This window comes from Xenopus laevis, chromosome 2L, assembly GCF_017654675.1.
Source record: "Xenopus laevis strain J_2021 chromosome 2L, Xenopus_laevis_v10.1, whole genome shotgun sequence".
In the NCBI taxonomy this organism is placed as follows: domain Eukaryota; kingdom Metazoa; phylum Chordata; class Amphibia; order Anura; family Pipidae; genus Xenopus; species Xenopus laevis.
In genome coordinates, this window is record NC_054373.1 from 171,223,928 (window position 1) to 171,239,487 (window position 15,560).

At 40.0% G+C, this 15,560-nt stretch overlaps 1 pseudogene; it reads left to right on the top strand.

Annotated features, from left to right (window-relative positions):
* Window positions 1-15,560, top strand: part of LOC121399739 — a 123,729-nt pseudogene that overhangs the window by 40,002 nt on the left and 68,167 nt on the right.

The following is a 15,560-nucleotide window of genomic DNA, read 5'->3' on the forward strand; positions in this document are numbered from 1 at the left end:
CTGGTTAAACCTGTATGTTTGCTTCAGAAAGACTACTGTAGTTTATATAAACAAGCTGCTGTGTAGCCATGGGGGCAGCCATTCAAGCACAGGATACACAGTAGATAACAGATAAGTACTACTATAGTTTATATAAACAAGCTGCTGTGTAGCCATGGGGGCAGCCATTCAAGCACAGGATACACAGTAGATAATAGATAAGTACTACTATAGTTTATATATACAAGCTGCTGTGTAGCCATGGGGGCAGCCATTCAAGCACAGGATACACAGTAGATAACAGATAAGTACTACTATAGTTTATATATACAAGCTGCTGTGTAGCCATGGGGGCAGCCATTCAAGCACAGGATACACAGTAGATATCAGATAAGTACTACTATAGTTTATATAAACAAGCTGCTGTGTAGCCATGAAGGCAGCCATTCAAGCACAGGATACACAGTAGATAACAGATAAGTACTACTATAGTTTATATAAACAAGCTGCTGTGTAGCCATGAGGGCAGCCATTCAAGCACAGGATACACAGTAGATAACAGATAAGTACTACTATAGTTTATATAAACAAGCTGCTGTGTAGCCATGGAGGGCAGCCATTCAAGCACAGGAAACACAGTAGATAACAGATAAGTACTACTATAGTTTATATAAACAAGCTGATGTGTAGCCATGGGGGCAGCCATTCAAGCTGGAAAAAGGAGAAAAAGCACAGGTTACATAGGAGATAATAGATAAAACACCATTGTATTGGACAGGGCTTTTCTGTTGTCTGCTATGTTACCTGTGCCTTTCTCCTTTTTTCTAGCTTGAATGGCTGCCCCCATGGCTACACTGTAGCTTGTTTATATAAACTATAGTAGTACTTAGTTGACTTAGGAGTCAGAGTTTAAGGAATTATGCACTACACAGCGCTGGCCTGTGCACATGCTCATTGTTCTCTGGGCAGCACTTGAGAAGCTTCTATAATAGAAGTTGATGCTACAGGGCTAATTATTACAGTGCAGAATGCACTGGTATCCATATAATAAGAATGACAAATATTTATTGTATTATGATGTTTTAAGCTCAGTTAAGCTCAGTAAGTGACAGCAGCACAGACCATGTGCAGTGACTCAGCAGAAAAGAAGATGGGGAGCTACTGGGGCATCTTTGGAGACACTGCTAAAGGGCTGTGGTTGCCTTGGGCTGGCACTAGGGTTGCCACCTTCTCTGGAAAAAAATACTGGCCTTCCTATATATTTATCTTTTTTCTTTATCAATAAAATTGGGATCAACCGTCATTTTTACCGGCCAGGCCGGTAAAATACCGGCCAGGTTTCCACCCTAGCTGGCACAGAAGCACAAAACATAATGTACAACATTTCTAGATAGGCTTTAGTTCTCCTTTAAATAAATGCCATGAGGTGTATAGCAGGCGGAATATCCCTTACGAAAGCAAGACAGCAGCTCAGTTGTGCAGCTCATTACCCTTATCTTTGTCATCAGTAGTTAAAACCTGAAAGGAAATGATCTGTAAGTGTATCCTGCTGTCTTGCCCAGTAAAGGGGTTAAATTGCCTTCATAAGCACAGCGAGGAAAGAGATTAAATATTCCAGCTGTGTGCCGGCAGCCTGACTCACAAGGACCACTCTCTGGCCTAAATGTCACCAAGAAAGAGCTCGCGAGCACTGGCCATCTGGCTAGGGAAACAAAATGCATCTTTTCCATTACAGCAATTTATTCTCTAATTATGAACTGTCACTGTGTCCCATCTCCACCAGCAGGGAAGCATTTTGTCTGATGAGAATCTAAATTGAATGTATTTTTTTCTGGTATTATCCAGTAAGCCACATACATGTACGCTGTTTTGTGTCATTGAATGCCGTCTTATTCAGTGGATACAGAAAGGAGAACCTATAATAAATTTAAAGGAGAACTAAAGCTTAAATAAAGAAGTAGCTAGAAATGTTGTACATTATATTTTTGGTTCCAGCTCAAGGCACCCACAGCCCTTTAGCAGTAAAGATCTGTGTCTCCAAAGATGCCCCAGTAGCTCCCCATCTTCTTTTCTGCTGATTCACTGCACATGCTCTGTGCTGCTGTCACTTACTGAGCTTAGGGACCCACTCACAATATACAGTACACATAGAATAAAAATGTCACAATATAAGACTGATTAGTAATTAATACAGATAATTACTACATGGCAGCACAGAAACCAGTGCAATTAGCATCAGAATTTAATAATTAGCCCTGTAGCATCAGCTTATATTACAGGCCAACCTCATTTTCTGCTGGATAATTAGTGACGAGCCCTAAGCTTAGCTTCTCAACAGCTGCTCAGAGCCCACTGAGCATGTGAATTTCACAGACACTTTCCAAGATGGTGACCCCCTGTGACAAGTTTGAAGTCCTGGATTATTGCGGCTATTGACAAGCTGAAACTTTAGGCTGGTGCAATAAGTTCAGTATATAAAATATGGCATTTTTAGCCACATTCATTTTAGGGTTTAGTTCTCCTTTAAAGGGGCTGTTCCCCTTTGAGTTAACTTTTTGTAGGATGTAGGGAGTGATATTCTGAGACAATTTGCAATTCGTTTTCCTTTTTTTTTTTTATTATTTCTGTTTTTTGAGTTTTTTTGTTTTTTATTCAGCAGCTCTCCAGTTTGCAATTTCAGCCATCTGGTTTCTAGGGTCCAAATTACCCTAGCAACCATGCATCGATCAGAATAAAAAACTGGAATATGAATAGGAGAGGGCTGAAATAGAAAGGTGAGTAAAGTAAAAAGTAACCATAACAATACATGTGTAGCCTTACAGAGAATTTGTTTCTTAGATGAGGTCAGTGTCCCCCATTTGAAGGCTGGAAAGAGTCAGAAGAAGAAGGCAAATAACCAAAAAACTGTAAAAAAATAAAAACGGAAGACTAGTTGAAGAGTTGCTTAGACTTGGCCGTTCTATAACATACTAAAAGTTAACATAGATTCCTTGACGTTCAATCTTCAGGAGTATCTAGCAACTGATTGATACTCAATAACGAGTAGTGTTGCCACTCGGCCGGTATTTTACCGGCCTAGCCGGGGCCGGTATTACAAATTTACCGGCAATGTAGCTGCCGGTAAATTTGTAATACACTTAAAAAAAACCCGTGGCCTGCCCCCAGCCTGCTCCAGACGTACCTTTTTTCCTGGGCTTCTTGCCAAATTCGTTTGGCTCCGCCCTATGACGTCACGATCCGGCCAACCAATGGCGCGCCCCGGCCCCACCCCGTTATCGTCACGGTCCCGCCCCTTTAAGACCGCCCCTCCACCTGCCGGTAAAGTTTATTTTAAAAGGTGGCAACCCTAATAACGAGTGAAGTTCCTAAAACTGACTGTTTTGCCAACTTGACTGTTCTTGACTTGTCAGTTATAACTTCTAATGCTAACGGACTCCTGCTGCACAAATATGGCAGCCCCCTTATAGAGCAACATGGGGGATCAGATAGGGTAGTGTAAAAGGATCAGGCAAATGTTTTTATGAAAACCTATGTCTACCATAGACTCCAGTTTATCCAAATAATCCAGGTTTCCAAAATGATTTCCTTTATCTCTGTAATAATAAAACAGTAGCTTGTACTTGATCCCAACTAAGATAAGATAATCCTTAAGCAAAACCAGACTATTGGGTTTATTTCATGTTTATGAAGATCCAAAATACAGAAAGATCCATTATCTGGAAAACCCCAGCACTCTAGAAAACAGATCCCATACCTGTATTAAAAAATGTCAAAAATGTTTAAATACTGGCGTCGGTGTCCTTTTAACTCAACGGCCACTGCCCCAGGCCAGCCCCACAGTATAGGAACCACTGTATTCTACTTTTTTTCTCGATAATGAGTTCCTGACATTGAGGGGTTAAAAGTTTGTTTATTGTTTGGTGCTTCTCAACGCAGACCTTATTTTAACTTTTGTACATTGTGATACTTGAAGAAAACAAATCATTACCATCAGCAATCATTACCGAATAAGCATTTCTCGAAGTTTATTTCTTTCCAGCTTGGTCTGTGGTGGTCCCAAGCGAACAGTGTCTTATTTATTTATTATTATTTGCATTTGTATCTTCTCTTTTAATTACATTTGCTGATCCTCGGTGCCAGCAGACAGTGGGAGACCCTGGGATTCTGGCATTATATTACATCTCCCTTGATCTATACGTTAATTGTACCTTGTACCCAGCTCCCACAGTTGGCAAACGCTACAGAATGTGCCGTCAATTAGTGACTTGTTTGCCGGAGCGTAGAATAAAGAATATCATTACCGGGGCAGTAATTAGACTCTGACAATCTTATTTATGTCTTACTTAAGATTGAATTCCTTTTTCTTTTGTTTTTTATTGTTGGTAGGAAATGTTTTGTGCATGGGTATAGATTGTTGTTCTTGTTAGTAATGTTTAAAGCAAGAATTGTTATAATAATGAAATATATATGTGACTATGACTAGATATAACAGCAAGTGGTAACATCAAATCCAGTTTAAAGTTTTAAAGGAGAATGAAATTCTTGGTAAAACAGTGCCCCCCGCAGAACCCACCCTTTCCTGAATTACACCACTTAATCTAGCCTTGTTCTAACAATAGAGTAGCACATTGGGATTGGCTGGCTCCATCCTGTGCCAATTCATATCTTCTTCACGACAATCTTCTAGGAGCATGAACAGTTGAAGCCATTGTGGACCTGGCTCAGACTGTGCATGTTCAGTGTCCGCAATCACAGAGAAGAGGTCCTTCAGTGGTGCAAAATGGCACCCACCAACCCCTATCCACTACTTTGCTTCAGAGAACAAGGTAGAGGATATGGATGGGTTTAAGGTGTCCAAAGAAGTGCCGTTGAGAGAGGCTCTGCAGGGGGCCCAATTATTATTAAAGGTTTCATTCTCCTTTGTCTCTATATAGAGACCCTAAAATACGTACCTTTTTATGTTTTTGACATAACCCTGATGAACTTACCTAAATCGAATATAAAAATAGATCCGCTATTGTGGGACTGGTCATTGCAAATTTAACACAGTAGCCTGTTTGTTTATTAGGTCCTTAGGCCTTGCAGTTGCTCCACGGTTAGGTTCCTCCTCAGAATGAGCAGTCAACATCTGGGAGCAAAGAAGACCACGGTGATCAAGAAATAGAAGCGTTTAGGTCAAAGCTTGTTGATAAAGAAGCTAAGATGATACCGACAAAGTCAATTCTTCAGTGGAAGAGAGTAATCCAGAAGAGGACTCTGAAGATGATGAGCGAGAGCTCTCGGACAACCTAAAGCAAATAAGTCTAAAGTTTATAAATAAGGATAAGGACGACAATGACTGTCGAGATCTCAACATTCTCACGGTGAAACGGAGAGATGTTTTTGGCATAGAGGAAGGCACCTTCACACTGGTAAGCACAGTTTGTTCATTCATGGCAGGAATAATGCTCGTGAGTTGTTTGCTAGAAGATCAGCTTCAATTTGACTGCATTCTCCTATAGTGGTTGACTGAGAAAGCTCCTGTAGGTTTAGGGTTTAGCTGCTAATTTCCAGGTTGGAACTGCAAGTGTGTTTAGAAGTTGCGGTCCCTTGTCACAGCGAGTCATGTGTATAACACGTAGATAAAAGCCTGACAGCCATCTCTAAAGTGCTTAAGAGTGTTTTTATGGGATGTAATGCTTCAATTTGCATGAAGAGTTTTAAAGTGCCCCAGAAAATACTTTTTTGGAGCTAAGATATTGTCAGGGGGCTCCCAGCGGCTCCCAGCTGGAGTAGTCGGGACCAAGCAGGAAGCTTTAGGGGTTAAAATCCCAAGTTCGCGGTACAAATAGGATCAGGCATGATCATCATCAAAGTCCAGGCAAAAGTCCAAAAGGCAGGCAGAATAATATCAAAGTCGAGGTTCAGGCAGGGTGAAAAGTCCAGGAATCAATATAACAGGAATTATTAAGCACCCAGGAATGTTCCAAACAAAACCTACAATCGCGCATTGAACCTGTGACCTGGAAGGGATTATATTTAAATTTTCGCGCCAGACACGTGACATCATTGCACCGGCGCCACCGTTACCCACGTGGTAGCTATGGGTGCTGCCATCTTGGATGCTACGTTCGTCCTGTAAGCACACGCGGACAGATATTGTCTCTTCCCGGACAAAGGAATATGTTTTATAGACTTGGGAACATATGACATGAGAACATAGAGGAGTAAAAGGGAGTTACCGGTGGGAGAGCATAAAGATATCTTTCACAGCACACAGAACTGCTCTTATAGCCAAACAGGTGGCTGTGCTCTCAAGGCCAGGGTACTAGTGACCAGGGTTAACTCGAGAATAGTGATGGGCGAATTTGCGCCGTTTCGCTTTGCCGAAAAATTTGCGAATTTCGCGTGAAATTCATGAAACGGCGAAAAATTTGCGAAACGGTGCTGGCGTCTAGTTTTTGACGCCGGCGCCCGTTTTTGACGCCAGCGAATTTTTTGCAGTGAATTTTTGCCGGCGTTTCGCAAATTTATTCGCTGGCGCCGAATGGCGCAAATTCGCCGCAAATTCGCCCATCACTACTCGAGAACAGAATCCATCCAAGCCAGGGGGCTTATGGGGGAATCTGCATGTACAGAATTTTATTCTCTCTCAACGGTATGGATTGGACCTCCAACAAAGTAGTGTCCATGGGCCGCGTTGGGAGTTTACACCATATACTCACTACAGTTAAAAGGAAGGACAAAATTGACGAGCTAGTATGGAAGTTTCAAATATTGAAGCATCAAATTTAGAATTCCCTATCTGTTACTTCATTTCCCTTTGTTCTAAGCAGAATCATTCACCCCCAAAAATTTGGGGTTGCTTTTCCATGCAAATCTTTTTCTTCAACTTCTGCAGAGTTTCAAGAATCGCTATCATTGCATGCTTGTAGGTCGTTTCAAGTTAATGACGGCTCACAGACATCTCCTGGCAGCGTTTTGGAGCGGATGGTTGCGCTTATGATTCACATGGGGATGAGAGCAGCTGTCTCACCCTGGTTGTTCATTATACACAGGGACCAAAACAGCAGGTATATGCCTCTGGGATGTATGAGAAATGAACCGAGGCAAGGGCGACATGATGTACATCTGCATGTCTTCACCCACCATCCCTAGGTACTCAGAAGTAGCTGTATCCCTAGGGGTTGCATGGAAATATTAGCTCTGCGTCGCATACATAAAGAATATTGATCACTCCTGCTAGTGGGATTTGGCTTTGGGGCTTTCTGTCATCTTGTGGGATGTTTTAGTGACTCATCGTCTGTATGAATGTAAAGCATATGAATAGTGAAACCCCAACTAAATATTATACAGTGATATAAAGTGGACTTCTTTTACCCTGCTTGTCTGATCTCAAAGAAGAAGGCCTCAACCAAAAGTTTGCTTAAAGGAGAAGGAAAGGTTAGAATTAAGTAAGCTTAATCAGAAAGGTCTATATAAATAAGTCGGTAAACCCTCAAACTAATGCTGCCCTGAGTCCTCTGTCAAAAGAAACACTACACTTCTTTTCTTCTATTCTGTATTACATTTCCTTCTTTCAGCTTAAACCTTCAGGGCTTGGGCTTGAGCATGCTCAGTTAGCTCCTCTCCCCCTCCCTCCTCCCTTCACAGCAGTAATCTGAGCCCAGAGCTTTGAGTGAGCTGGCAGAGACTTGTGCAGGAAGTGATGTCACCGCAAAGCTATATGGCAGCTGCAATCTTAACAAACAGAGAGAGCTTCTAGAGTTGTTTACTCAGGTATGGTAAAACATTCTGCAGAATAAATATAGTGTGATAGTTTGCACTATTGTGACTAATCTATTGGCAATAAACTGCTTCTGTAGCTCTTCAACAGATTTTCCTTCAAACGCCACCAGGTTGTTCCCTTCATTAGAATATTAGATATATATTATTTGAAGTTCACTCTTTGAAGAAGAATAGCTGGCACCATCATTATATTCTGTAAAATATCTGCCGACCGTAGAGCATCTTTCCTTTCCGTCTACGAGAAGTCCTTATTGCCTTTCCAAGCTCACTACATCTTAATAGAATTCATTATGAATGCACCCCACTGTAGTGAAATCCTTTGAACCATGGATACTATTTAAAAGGAGACCTTTTGCTTGTTGGGCTGTGGGCCAGGAATCAGCAGAGCCTCTCTGGGAGCCATTTATGAAGCTTTGTTCAAGTGCTCCATCTCCTGTCCAATATAAGTCTTTTTTCTGTAAGTGTCCAGCTCTTTTGCCTCTCTCTCTGATGAAGTTCTATATTTTGCGACATTTCAATTTAGATCCCAGCTATTTAAAAGGGGTCACATATTTTATTAAAGGCTTCTTTGGCAAAGGTACAGCTTTTCCCATTCTTGCATGCCAAGTATCTAAGCGGCTTTTTCCTCCCACCAATTCATAGTTCTTTGTCGGGTAATAAAAATGCTTTATTGCATTGCTGTGACAAGGTGTAGTCTTTACATATAATTAAAGGAACCTTCATTAGCAGAGCATGCCATTCCCATGCTTAGTGCGCAATAGTAGCACTTACCTTAATTGCAGTTTTTTTTAGACAAAGCAAAAGTTTAGTATTCTGCCAAAAACATATTAAAAGGCCAATGCACGCTACAATTTCTCTGCTGCTTTGTTCTTAATACAAGTTTGGGATCCATTATCCAGAAACCCATTATCTAGAAAGCTCTGAATTAGAGAAAGGCCATTCTCCCATTGACTCCATTTTGACCAAATAATTAACATTTTAAAACATGATTCTCTTTTTCTCTGTAATAATAAAACCGTACTTTATACTTGATCTCAGCGAACTGGAGGCAAAACAATCCTATTGGGTTTATTTAATATTTAAAGAATTTTTTAGTAAATGTAAGGTATGGAGATCCAAATTACAGAAAGATCTGTTATCTGGAAAACCCCAGGTCCCCAGCGTTGTTCATAGCAGGTCCCACACCTTTATAGTGAAAATATCCCTAATGGTTTGTTGTTGCTTTGTATATATGAGCAAACTAGGGTTCTTCTTATTTACTCAAACTGCCACCAGAGTCAGTTCTCACCATCATCATAATTTATATGGCGCTGACAAGTTACTCAGTGCTTTACCTTAGTTATAACAAAATGGGAATAAATGGAGGATAACAAACATGAGTTACAGAGTACAATCAGATTAGAGAGCCCTACACGTGAGAGTTTACAAAGTAAAGGTTAGGGTATAATTGAGACATTAGGATTTTAGAAACAATTTTGTGATTTGTGATACAGCAATGATTGATTAATTAAGGTACATTGAATAAGCTTATTTAAACAGGTGGGTCTTTAAGGAGCACGTGAAAATTTGGAAAGAAGGAGAAAGTCTGACAGCTTGTGGCAGAGAGTTCCAGAGAAAAGCAGAAGCCCGAGAGAAGTCTTGTAGACCAGAATGGGCAGAAGTGATCAGAGGAGAAGTGAGGCGATGGTCAGAAGCAGAGCGAAGGTTTCGTGAAGGAGTGTATTTGGAGATCAGAGATGAAATATAGGGAGGGGCTTCATTATTAAGGGCCTTAAATGTAAGTGTGAGTAGTTTGACTTTGATTCTAGAGGAGATTGGGAGCCAGTGAAGGGACATACATATGGGAGCAGCTGATGTTGAGCGGTCAGATAGATGAATGAGTCTAGCGGCCGCGTTTAGAACAGATTGGAGTTGTGAAAGGTGACTTGTTGGAATACCTGTGAGGAGTTAAGTTGCAGTAATCAAGGCGGGAGATGATGAGAGACTGAATCAGTGTTTTAGTTGATTCTGAACTGAGATATGGTCGTATTCGAGCAATGTTGCGCAGTTGAATACGACAAGATTTTGCAAGTGTTTGAATGTGTGGTGAAAAAGACAGATGTGAGTCTAAGATAACTCCTAGGCAGCAGCCTGTGTGGTGGAATGAAAGGTGGTGTTGTTTACGGTGAGTGATATCTGAGGGACAGGGGAAGATCTTGGAGGAAATATAATGAGTTCTGTTTTTGAGAGGTTCAGTTTCAGGTTAGCTAAGGAAAATAAATAAATGAAACAGTCAATTTACGAGCTTTCAGTTAGTCTTAAAAAATTCAGTGGTGATTAAAAGTAAGGGTTACCTTTACTTTATTTCCCCAAGCTAAACTGTGTATGTTAGCCTGAATACAATTAAGCGAGGAAATACAGTAGATGCTTCCATATTACCTGCCTTAGTTATGCATGAGATGTAGACTGCTGTGGGCACAGAACCATCTGTTTATGACACATTTTTAATGCTACAGTTATTCAATCTATTCTGCCGGCTTTGCGTTTTCTTTTAAAAGAACAGTACCATAAAAAAGTAATAAAAATATAATGCAGTGTTGCCCTGCACTGGTAAAACTGATGTGTTTGCTTCTGAAACACTATTATAGTTCATATAAACAAGCTGCTGTGTAGCAATGGGGGCAGCCCTTCAAAGGAGAAAAGGCTCAGGTTACACAGCAGATAACAGATAAGCTCTGTAGGACATAATAGTGTTATCAGTTATCCACTATTTATCCTGTGCCATATAGACTTTTTTCAATTTCCACCATTACTACACAGCAGCTTGTTTATATGAACTATAGTAGTGTTTCTGGTGTTACTTACTGTTCCTTTAAGTGCAGGTATGGGATCCGTTATCACCAGAAAGCTCCAAATTAAAGGAAGCCCATCTCCCATAGTCTCCATTTTAATGAAATGATTCACATTTTTAAAAAGGATTTCTTTTTCGTTATAATAAACTTAAAGTACTTGATCCAAACTAAGATATAATTCATCCTTATTGAAGCAGAACCAGCCTATTCTGTTTAATGTTTACATGATTTTTATAGTAGACTGGAGGTGTAAATATCCAAATTACGGAAAGATCCCTTATCCAGAAAACCCCATTCAGGATAACAGGTTCCTTACCGGTATAAAGACCACTACTCGTATATAGAGAAAGTGCACAAAAACAACTTTTCTCACTTAATTGGCTTTTAGCAGAGAGCCCAGAACAGCTAACAGGTGCAGATAAGATACTTTGTAACAATTTTGAGACACAAAAACACAGTTTAGATAAGGAGAAATATTTTCAAACTTTCATAACCTGACAAATTTTGTAAAACAAACATGGTAATTAGGGGGTGTGGCTACAGAAAGGGGGTGTGGTCAAAAAATTGCTGCGCTTCGTGCGGTAAAAAATTTTTTTTGGGAGGTATGGTGAGCTGATCATATAGTTTTGAGGACATTTTATGTTTCTCCCCTTATTGCTGCCTGGCACACAACCTTGCACTGACCTTCCTTGCATTTTAATATCTCTAATGTACGCCGGCCCAGTTCCTATACACATTGCCATGTATTTGCACAGTATGTTGGCACTTTATAAATAAATCATAATTACTTAATATACCACCCCTGATTTATTTTATTGCTTGCTTTCCTGGACTCTTTCCAGCTTCATAAAGTGTTGTTTATGAAATGGTGCAGACGGATCTGATCTATATTCAGGATGAGGCACAGCTGAAGGTTTATTAACCATTATTTAACCAGGCTGTGTGTATGTGTGTGTGTGTGTGTGTGTGTGTGTGTGTGTATATATATATATATATATATATATATATATATATATATATATGTATATATATATATATATATATATGTATATATATATATATATATATATATATATATGTAGGGATGTGAAAATTTAGACACCCTTACACATTATTGACAGGCACATCCCTAGTAATATGGACGCCTAAGTGGGTCCTTATAGGGACCTTGTACTTATGTTACCCCAGTAGTTCTCACAGTGTACACCAGATGGCACTGTGCGGTAGTATAAAGGTCTTGGGAACCATGGGGTCTGGGTCCATTACTTTAGCTCAACCAAGCAGGCTGGAAGGGAATGGGTATTTTGATCCTAGGAGTAAATAGATAGCAGTACTCTGTCATAGATCACTCTAGGAGTGATAGATAGCTTAGGTAGTTGAGCAGCTCAAAGCTCCGACAAGGAGACATTAGAGGGATTAAGATCCTGGGTACTAATAGCCCAGAAGTACGGACAAAGTGTAGAGACTAGGGATGGTAGGAATTCCCCTAGATGCCAACTAAAGAGATCCTGAAAACTGGATGTACCTTTCACATTACTGCTACCTCTGCTGACATGAACCCTTGGCTGTAGGGATCCAGCCCAATGCATGGTGCTGTGACTATTTGCTTCCTTTATGCTATCTGATTGTTTGGAATACTCCTTTGTGGATATGTGCTATGTTGAATAAATACAGTTCTGGTTAAGCTTTAAAGAACTACTGGCGCCCATTTATTGTGCGATTGCACCTGGTTACAGTTGCACTACACCCTGCCTCCACCCCCTTGTGAGGGCTTACCCCTGAGAGAGAGAGGGCCTCATTTGTGTTGTTACCCCACACTGAAAGTATCTAAAACTGACCACAGGCTGCAAAAAAATGTATATATATATATATATATATATATATACACGTTTGGGACTTATTTTGGAATTTGGATACAAAATCATGTAAACATTAAATAAACCCAATAGGCTGGTTTTTCTTCCAATAAGGATTAATTATATTTTAGTTGGGATCAAGTACATTACAGAGTAAAGGGATCATTCTGTTTTACTTCCTTGATTTTAAGGATTCGAATTGGGTCTGACCAAAGCCTGAACTGAATCCTGGATTTGGCGCATCCCATATATAAAACTGGGGTTTTCCAGATAAGAGATCTTTCCGTAATTTGGATCTTTATACCTTCATTTTACTAGAAAATCATGTAAACATTAATTAAACCCAATAGGCTGGTTTTGCCTCCAATAAGGATTCATTCTATCGTAGTTAGGATCAAGTACAAGCTACTGTTTTATTATTACAGAGAAAAAGAGTGATTTTTAAAGATTTGGATTATTTGGAGTTTGTGGGAGCTGGCCTTTCTGGATATCGGATCCCATACCTGTGTGGCTGTTCCATGGCACCCAAATAACTACTAAAACCAGTGAAAGAAATTAATTTTCAAAATGCGCCATGTATCATAACACTAAATGCCATTTGCTTTTCCCTCTTATGTTATTGCTGCACAGGGCAGTATTTATTGGTGAGTTATTCCCTATACTGTAGTCTAGTATAAGGGTCTGTTGTTTCCAGCATTAACACAGTTATGGGTATTTTATTGCTGCTTTCTGTAAGTAACATTTAAGACTATCCTGGAGAAGCAAAGTGTCAGAGTGCTCTCCGATGACTAATAAATCACACTGGATGATAAAATGCTAATGTATTCCGGAGCTTTGCAGGGGGCACACATAAAAGGGCTTCTAAGAACGTGCATGAAAGTAAAGCTTGGTTACAGCCTTCAGAGTGTGAGACGGGGGCACTGAATTTGTATGTATCACGCTGTGTTCCCGGCACATAGGGCATAACTCCCTGTATTTTGCATATTTAAATCAAGAAGCCATTCCCTTTGTACATAGTGAGGCAAAAAAAGACCAGGGAAAAGGCGAGACCCTGGCATGTATTGCTTTTGGACATTGTAGAAAGAGAATAGATGATGGGTGGTATGGCCTACCCAGAGATTTTTTTTTTTTTAGTTAGGGATTTACATTAATGCGTACTTCACGCTCAACCAAACTGAATCAAAATCCTTCAATGAGAATTAAACCCTGAAAATGAATATGGCTAGAAATGTCATATTTACGTACTCAACTTCTTGAACCAGCTTAAAGGTTTAGCATCTCTATAGAAGTACAGGTATGGGACCTTTTATCCAGAATGCTTGGGACCTGGTGTTTTCCGGATAACGGATCTTACCATAATTTTCTTCCCTTAAAGGAGAAGGAAAGCTATGGAGGCATTTTATTGCCAATAGGTTAGCTACAATAGTGCAAGCTTGAATGCTATATTTATGCTGTAGAATGTTTTACCATACCTGAATAAAAAGCTCTAGAAGCTCTCTGTTTGTTTAGGATAGGAGCTGCAGAATTAGCTTGGCCTGACATCACTTCCTGCCTGAGTCTCTCTCACTTATAGCTCTGGGCTCAGATTAAAGTAGAGAAGGGAGGGGGAGAGGAGCAAACTGAGCATGCTCCCGCCCGGGGCAAGGAGGTTTAAGCTGAAGGCAGGAAGTCTGATACAGAAGCCCATGTGTACACAATAGAAGGAAAGAAATGCAGTGTTTCTTGACTGTCAAATGCTGACTTCCGGGTTCGTCTTTTATAGAAGCTGCGCCTGTTCGCCCCGCCCCTTTTGTGACTACATCAGCGTGGCAGGGCAGCGTGGGTCTATTAAAGGGGACCTGTCACCCTAAGAAATAATTTCAAATTCTTTTCTATCATGTTAGTCGAGCAAAATAAACTTTACTTACACTTTATTTATTATTTAAATTTTGTTTCCTTCTGTCTTGGAATTATAAAATCACAGCCAGCAGACAAGAGCCATTTTGTGGACACTGTTATTAAGGGAAATTGTGTATCACCCCAAAATCATGGATGCTGTACCTGGCACCCTCAGGCTGTAGTGAGTGGCACCCCCTAACACCAACAGACTGTTTAGCACCTTGCAGGGAGTCTGGCAGACTGAGAACACGAGCATCTATCTTCCACGTATTGTTCGCATTCTGCCAAATGATCTTTTATTCATTTCTGTTTTCCCCTGGTGAGGAACTGTAACCTTATCTGTCAATCTGAACGGTTCTTGCACAAAGTTCAGCGGCAAAGTTCTTGCACAAAATTAAACCTTAGGTAAATGGTAAGTTCCTCTGAACGCAGCCAAAGCACAACTCTGTTACACCAAGTCACTGAATGGATAGCAAAAGGTCATTATGGCCTCTAGTGATTACTAATAGGAGTTTAGGCTCAAAACTTCTTGCCCATTTTGTCTTATGAATCTCAACTCTTCGCCATATAGGTTTTTAAACATGGAATGCGTCAAAATCCATATGTCATGTTTATATTTTCAAGTTAGTGCATTTTTATGAGTTCAATGCACATTTCACAATTTATACCTCTTTATACAGATATGGGATGCCTTATGCACAAACCCCTTATCGAGAATGTTCCAATTTACAGGATAACATTCTCCCAAACTCCTTTGTTTGACTCCTTTGTGATCAAATAATTACATTTTTCAAAAATAATTTCCTTTTTATCTGTAATAATAAAACAGTAGCTTGTATGTGATCCCAACTGAGATATAATTAATCCTTATTGGAGGCAAAACATTCCTATTCGGTTATTTGTTGTTTAATTGATTTTCTAATAGATTTATATGGAAATCCAAATTACAGAAAGGCCCCTTGTGTGGAAAACCCCAGGCCCGAACATTCTTGATAACAGGTCCCATGCCTGTATTTTGAATGTATGTCAAAAATATACAAAAAGTAGCATGTATTATGGTTGCACTTAATCCATCTGAAAAATGATTCAGCTGAATCCTAGAAATATTTTGCAGGATTTTAATTTTTTTTTCAGGGTTGGATCTGATTTGACTGAACACTTAAAGGAGAACTAAACCCCCCAATAAGAAAAGATACTACCTGCCCCCCTTTATACTTCATTTGCCCTGAAAGTGTCCCGGAGCTCATGG